Genomic DNA, 8,076 nt, shown 5'->3' on the forward strand with positions numbered 1-8,076 from the left:
GATAAGGGGTGTTGATACTGGGACCAAAGAGATTTCACATACCACTGTATGTATCCTTCTCATGTGGAGTCTTGCCAGGGGTCTCATAAGAATCATAGATGCCACGATCCCAAAATCCTGAGGTATTATCTTGTAGTGTCCAAAGTTTGAGTGTAAAGCCCTTAGAAGTAGATCTAAATAAAGATCTATTTTTTCTGTGGAAGAAAAGCTCTTTGAACTGAGGTGTCTAGTTAACATCCCAGGAACACAATCCTGTGTGACAGAGTGAAAAAAGACTTTTCAATGTTCTCTTGAAATCCCAGTTTGTGCAAGAAATCACTCATCCAAGACAGAGAGATTCCTGGCACTGTGATGTGTGTCATATATATAATTTCTAGCTACAACATACTGTCACTGTGCTTGTAATTGTGCAGTTGTTTGAAAGCATTCAAATACCATTTTGGTTATATGATGTTGTGATGTTACCCATTAACCACGTTGCATCACTCATCTCATTTGCATATACATTTTAAATGTACCGTTACTTGTTAAAATTACAATGTATTTTACACACACATATTTTAATTTAGTCATGAGCTGCAAACATGACACATTATTTGCACATAATGATGACTTATAGTAGAAATTTAAATGATCCTTGGTGCTGCGGTAGCTTTGTCGCCTCACAGCAAGACGTTGTCCCGTTCGATTCTCAGCTAGAGTGTCTACTGTGGAGACATGCGTGAATGGGCGTACCTTCATTGAAGGTTTGTGTTAGGGCCGGCAACTCAGCATGTAAAAATTAACTGCTAATCATTAGTGGACCGGAGTTTTACTGTGGCGACCCCTAACCGGGAAAAGCCGAAAGACGCAACAACAACTGACACCTCAACATGAATTTGTGAGGCGCACTTTAAGTAATGAACAGTGGGACAAATTCTTAAAGTGGTGCTCTCAGGATATGTGACTGATATTGGTGTAATGTCTATTGTCAATTTGATTACACCAGCGTCAACATTCTTAATGGTTTGTCATCAGTATTGTTGGACTAAGTTGTATGTGATGGAGCCTTTTATCAGTGTTACATGCCAAAGTAGTATAGCATAGCATACTTGTCTTGAGACTTAATCATACATGTCTGTGTGCTGTGCACATGTGAATTTTGCTTGTATACTGAAGGCTGGGATGTCAGTAAATGTACATGTAATAACAGAAGCATGTCTGATAGACTGAGCATTGCATGCCATGTATTGTACCAGAATAAGATAATAACAATATGTGATGGGCATACTTGCCCATACATGACCTTCTATTCAGTTCACGAATATATGAATATTATGACGATTAGAATGTTGCATAGTCATGACATTACATGTGTTATTATTACATCTTTGTGCCCTTTTTTATACAATGTATAAATAAACCTTGTGGGCCAGATCTCTTGACCATTCTGGTATCACGACAAAGTACTATAGTGTGATAGAACTTGAGCAAACATTTTTGACATATCCTATCTCATACCTTTTGATGCTGTCAATTACAAATAATGTACTCTTTACAATTATGTTGGTACACATCAGATTGTGTTTTGCAGACCTGTCTGGCATATGACTATGATGTGCTTTACATAACATTTTGTAAATTAATATGGATGGGATTTATGCCTTATATCACATATGATGTTAGAGTTGGATAAGGTCATACAGTAGTGTAACATCTCATAAAATAGTTACAACATGTAGATTGTGTAAGTTTGTATAATGTTTTATTTATTCATCAAGTTTAGGTTAATACTTATTATGAATGTATAATGTTTTCTCCTGTGTTGAACTTTGACAGAGTGTGTGACCTATGGCAGCTAACCAATTGGATAACAACACAGATGACATGCCAGGCCACTGCAAGCCGAGTTGAACTTCAAAGATCATGATGATGACCATGATGGAGTGATGATGAAGATGGCAGTCTAGGACCTGCATGTGTAATTGCTCCTGCTGCTCACAACAGAAGACACCCACCATCATGCCAGGCAGTCAATTTTCGTGACCAGTTTCGGGACTTAGTGACAGATATCTTCCAGATGCAGATGACAGCCCTGATGGGTAACTTCTTTCAGAGCTCAAAAAATGGCCAGCACTCCACATCAGCAATAAAAATACTCTTTATTAATACTTAATAAAAAGCATGTAGAGGCATTTAATGAGCAAGACAAACCGGTTTTGAGCTTTGAATTTTGGTCTTGCATTGTTGCCATACTTACGAGAGCAGTCCTATGGTGTAAAAACTTCTTTCAGGACATGGGGCAGGTGTGACTCCTTCTGGGAGACAGCTAGAAAGATCTTTTGTGATATTCTACCCCATCAGGAAAGTTCCTCAGTACTCTAAGTATTGACTGTGTGATCCACTTTTGTAATGCTGCCACCACGGTGTTTTCCATATTCAAATATTTATGGTCTAGGCACAACTGGGCAGGCATCCCATATCACTGCCATGTTTTTCTGACACATGTCATAATGTACACTGCACATACCACAAGAACACAGTGTAGTGAGGGAGAGAAGGGGGAGAAATTGAATACCATCATGGAAGTACTGAATAGAGAAAACTATAAAGCAACTAAGACAAGAAGTGCCACTATTAGAAGAGTATAGAAGAGGGAAAATATCAATGAAAATACTTAGAAAGAGAGACGTGATAAAAGCAATGCTCAATATCAGAACAGATCAGGATCTATCATGCACTATTGAAAATAAACTAAAAATCTCAGCACAGGTGGTAAAACTTAGAAGATACACAAATATAAAGGAAAAGTACAAAACAAGCAATTTATTGATGACCTAAAAAAGTTTTATAGAGAATTGGGAAGCAAGGTAAAAGGAATTGAAAGACCACCAAATAAAGAAGAAAGAAATACATTTTGGAGAAGTATCTATGAAGATCCTGTGGAACATAACAAGGATGCTAAATGGATAGAAGAAGTAAAAGAAAGAGTAAGAAGTTTAAAGGTACAGGATATGAAATGGGATGAAGTAAGAGTGATTGAAACAAAGTTAAGAAAATCCTCAAATTAGAAAACCCCAGGCCCAGATGCAGTATCTAACTTCTGGTTAAAAGTATTAACATCCTTGCATGAAGATTTAGCCATGAGTAAGAACTATTTACATGCACACCCTGAACAGACACCAACCTCGCTAATAACAGGAAAAGCAATACTCCTACTTAAGAGTGAACCTGCAAGGTAGCCTAAAAGTTATAGACCAATAACTTGGCCTTCCAACAACGTATAAACTATACACTGGAATTGATGCCGACATAGTCTATTGTCATTTAGAAGAAAACTCAATTATGGCAATAGAACAAAAGGGCAATAAGAAAGTCATATGGAACAAAGGATCATTTGCTGTTAAATAACATCATAGTGGAGAACTGTAAAAAGGGGATGAATTTAAGTATGACATGGATTGACTACAAAAAAAGCATTTGATAGTATCCCACATGCATGGATAAAAAAGTGATTAAAATGTATAAGATACACCCTATACTGATCAACTACATTACAGTGACCATGAAACAGTGGCAGACCATTTTGCAATTAAGCCATAATAAAGGACAAATTATTATTCCAGGTATAAAAATTCAAAGGGGGATATTCCAGGGTGACCCTCTGTCACCACTGCTGTTCTGCCTTTAACCCATTAAGCTGTCTACTTAACAGCTTAGGCCATGTCTGCATTTGACTCCTAGAAAACAACAAAATGCAAAGACTTCTCATCTTCTTTTTGTTGATGATTTGAAACTGTATAGCTCATCAGATGATGAACTGAAAGTACAAATGCAAGTTGTCAAAACTTTTTCAGATGATATAAGAAGGTCATTTGGTCTTGATAAATGTGCAAAAGCAACCTTTAAAGCGGGAAAACTGCAGCACCAAGAAAACAGCAGTTTGGGACAAGAATAGGGTTCCTATTGAATTGTCAACAGCTTAGGTTGTCGAATGCTTAATCATCATCACCTAAGCATCAAATGCTTACAATAGCGAACAGCCACATCATCGAACTCTTTCCTCGGGAAAGAATTTGCATGGCCTTTATTGAGGATTTGCACTTTACCCAATGTAGAGTGATCACAGAGTTGTTATATTTAGTTAGGGGGGTGTGGGGGCAAAGCCCTCACACTATGTTTTGGTGTGTTTGTTTATTTTGTTTACGGATGGCCACCCAAATTATTTCCCAAGGAAATAATTCGATGATGTGGCTGTTCGCTATTGTTAGCTTTTGATGGTTAGGTGTCGATGTTTTAAGATTCGACAACCTAAGCTGTTGATGTTATGATATAGACACCAAGAATATGATTTAAAAGAACTTGAGCAAGTGGGACTGTATAAATATTTGGGAATTGATGAAGGATCAACAATAAAAGATGAACAAATGTGAATAAAACTTAGTAAGGAGTACTTTAGAAGACTTAAATTAATCCTGAAAACAGTTTTGACATCTAGGAACAAAATCCAAGTTATAAACTAATTTGCTCTTCCTGTCCTAACTTACAGTTTTGGAGTGATTGACTGGCCCCAAAACGTGTTGCATAGATTAGACAGGAAAACAAGAAGGATGCTTCATGCTCACCAAATGATTTATAAAAATCAGTGCATACCAAGATTATATATTTCCCATTCCGAAGGAGGGATGGGCATCCTTGAAAATGATTAAATGTACAGATCTGAAATCATGGGGCTCCACACATATCTGCCGACCTCACAAGACCCAAATGTTAGTGAAAGCTTTGAAACATTAGGAAAATAAATTAAGATGACTTCCCTGCTTAGGCTAGCAGATGCATATTAACTCATCAAGCAGGAATGGAAATCCAACCACAAGTGGATAAAAACCAGGCAGCAATTGAATGTGTCAAAAAAAAAAACAAAAGAAAGAATATAAGGTGAAGGAACAGATGAGAAGGCAAGAAATGTGGAAAATGCATAAATGTAGTTGCAAGTATAGAAAACTTCTGGAAAAACCTCATGTTGATCAGGAATGAATGCAGGAATGATTAAGGAGAGGCAAATTCAAACTAAGAGATGAAAGGTTAATATTGGCGGCACAGGATAATGGGCTACGTACACATTGGTTCACAAAGTCCATTGAACATGTGGGAGAAACAGACAAATGTAGGTTTTGTAAAACAGAAATGGAAACAGTTGCACAAGTATACTGAAAGGCATAATCATAATAATGTGGCGAGACTGTTGCATTGGGAATTGTACAAACATTGTGGTACTGAAGTGGCTGAAAAACACTGGAAACATGAACCACAAAGCATCATAGAAAATGATGAGGTCTACATATCATCCATTGCCAACAGTTCAAAAGATAGATGCTAAAAAACTGGATGTAGTGGTCCAAGAAAAGAAGGCAAAAGTAACATTGATCACTGAAATTGCCACACCCAGTGACTACAGCGTCTTGCATACAGAGAGACACAAAGTAATAAAATATCAGGATTTGCAAGCAGAAATGAGAGTAATGTGGAAGAAAGATACTCAGATAGTTCCAGTAGTAGTAGGAGCAACGGGTCTTATAAAAAAAGAGTCTACAATTATATTTAGATATGCTACCAATACATATAACTCTGAATGAATTGCAGAAGGAGTCATTACTGGGCACATTTGGCTGACATCAAAGAGTGAAACAATACTAATTTCGTGAACTTTTATTGTATTTTGACTTATGAATGGGGTCCATTCCCATCATGGTACTAGAAATGCAAAAAATTTGAAGAAATTGAAAAAGGAAGAGCAAATATCACGTCATATGTGGCTTTTATCTTGCTGCTGCAGTATGATACACATTACCAAATGACACATGCATTAACCATTATTATTCACCTGATAATCCTGTCATGACTGCATACATTGCCCCATATGGGCAGGGGTGGTACTCATTAAATGTGTGTGTGTGTGTGTGTGTGTGTGTGTGTGTGTGTGTGTGTGTGTGTGTGTGTGTGTGTGTGTGTGTGTGTGTGTGTGTGTGTGTGTGTGTGTGTGTGTGTGCGTGTGTGCGTGCGTGCGTGTGTGTGTGCGTGTGTGTGTGTGTGTGTGTGCGTGTGTATGTGTGAGTGCACGTGTGCGTGTGAGATTCCTATTACAAGAAAGAAAGTTCACAACTTCAAACTTGTAATAGGAAGCCTCACTTATGCAAAAGTTCCCTTTAACGAAAGTGAACTTCACCAAAAGTACTGCAGCACAGTGGAGGACATAAAAAAACAAGCTATGTCCCCCACTATGGTGCAATACTCACAGACCTTAGGGTTAGGGCACAGGTTAGGGTAAGGGGATAGTTAGTAAAGCTATCCCCTTACCCTAACACATGCCCTAACCCTAAGGTTCGTAACTATCGCACCACAGTGGAGGACATTGCTATGTCCTTCACTGCGCTGCAGTCGTCACGGACCTTAGGATTAGGGCATGGGTCATAGTAAGGGGATAGCCCTATCCCCTTACCATGACCTATGCCCTAACCCTAAGGTCCGTGAGTACTGCATGGAAGTTCAGTACAACGCCCATTTGTTGTACTGAACTTCTCGTAAGTGCACTTTCAATTAAGTGCACTTTCTCTGCAGTGTGCATTCCATACACTATTTCAAAGTAGTGAACCTTTGATCTAGTGTATGGAATCCATGTGTGTGTGTGTGTGTGTGTGTGTGTGTGTGTGTGTGCGTGTGTGTGTGTGTGTATACACATACTCCTATGTAGGCAGTGCAGAATAATATTGTATTGTCCAATAGATCCTGGCCCTATATCTGACAGATATGACTGTTCCAGTTACCATAATGCAATGGGACACAATTGTTCTGCTTGTGTTTTTCCTGGATATTCTTTGGAGGGATGACAGTAGCTCACACACTACATTATTCCCATTCTCCTCAAGTAACACATTGAGGTTGGTCCAGTGTGTTTATTTGCATGTTATTCATGTGTATGCGTTGCACCCATTTGTGTATTGGTTGCTGCTGTCTCATATGTGTTGAACAACATGACATGTCCTTGCTATTGTAACTTATGTAACATTTTTAGTCATGCTTTTTTACTGGCACAATGACCTTATGTGTGGCAGGTACTGACAAATATTGTGCTATGTTGTAAAAGAGTACTGTGACTGGTACATATGATTATGTATCCTTCACAAACTGCACTGACATTCACTGGTCCATTAGTGAATATACGAAAATGATGCTTTGTTTAGCATCATTCATGACTCACTTGTTTGTCCTTATGTTGCTTATGTCAATAGCCAGTCTTTTTAATATAAGCTTATATTACAGCATGTATACACAGGATCAAATGGATATGACAAGAAACAGCTGTATAAAAGTTCAACCTCTCAAACAGTATACACATGTAACACAAAAGCTGGAACTAGACATTTAACAAAAAAGGTGTTACACATAAAAGATGGGAATAATAACTTTTTAATGCAATGATACTTTCTCTAATGTCTTTAAATGTTGACAGTGTCACAGATAAATACAAAAAAGAAAGAGTAGTGAACTATATTGAAAATGTAGAGTGCAAATAGTTATGTTACAGGAGACATATTTAGAAATAACTGAACGTGTGAATTTGATAACGAAAGGTTTTCAGGATGGTTATTCAGCAGAATACCTGTGACAAAGGAAAGAGGAGTACCTATATTAATTGCAAGAGGGGCTCCCGTAGTACTAGAAGAAGACTAAAAAAGATAATAGTGGCAGATTTGTAGTGCTAATGGGCTACTGGCAAGGGAGGATGATTACACTGGCATGTAATTATGTTCTGCCTAAAACTGCTATAATGGAGCTTAAGAAAATTCTCGGAGAAATAATCAGTTTTCAGCAAGGAATATTAATTATGGGTGGGGACTACAATGTGATTTGCAACAGTGAAGATATGTCTGGGGGGCCCAGAAGGGACGGTATAACAAAGGAAGGTAGATTTTTTTGAAGACATTTTTGAAAATATTTGGCATGGAAGATGAGAATTCAGGAATAGGAGTTCAGAGTGAATTTACATATTATTCCCTAAGATATAAAAACTGGACTAGGCTAGAGAAAATTTACATT

The 8,076-nt window shown here is 37.8% G+C and overlaps 1 long non-coding RNA gene across 1 annotated transcript in view; it reads left to right on the forward strand.

Annotated features, from left to right (window-relative positions):
- The window catches only part of LOC122817368, a 189,751-nt gene extending 187,146 nt beyond the window's left edge, over positions 1-2,605 (forward strand). Inside the window, exon 3 of the long non-coding RNA XR_006367224.1 lies at positions 1,819-2,605. This is a non-coding gene — a long non-coding RNA (uncharacterized LOC122817368). The remainder of the gene's footprint in view (positions 1-1,818) is intronic.
- The last annotated feature ends 5,471 nt before the right edge of the window (positions 2,606-8,076 follow it).

This window comes from Protopterus annectens, chromosome 12.part0 (genome assembly GCF_019279795.1).
Source record: "Protopterus annectens isolate FY-2018-M chromosome 12.part0, PAN1.0, whole genome shotgun sequence".
Taxonomy (NCBI): Eukaryota; Metazoa; Chordata; order Ceratodontiformes; family Protopteridae; genus Protopterus; species Protopterus annectens.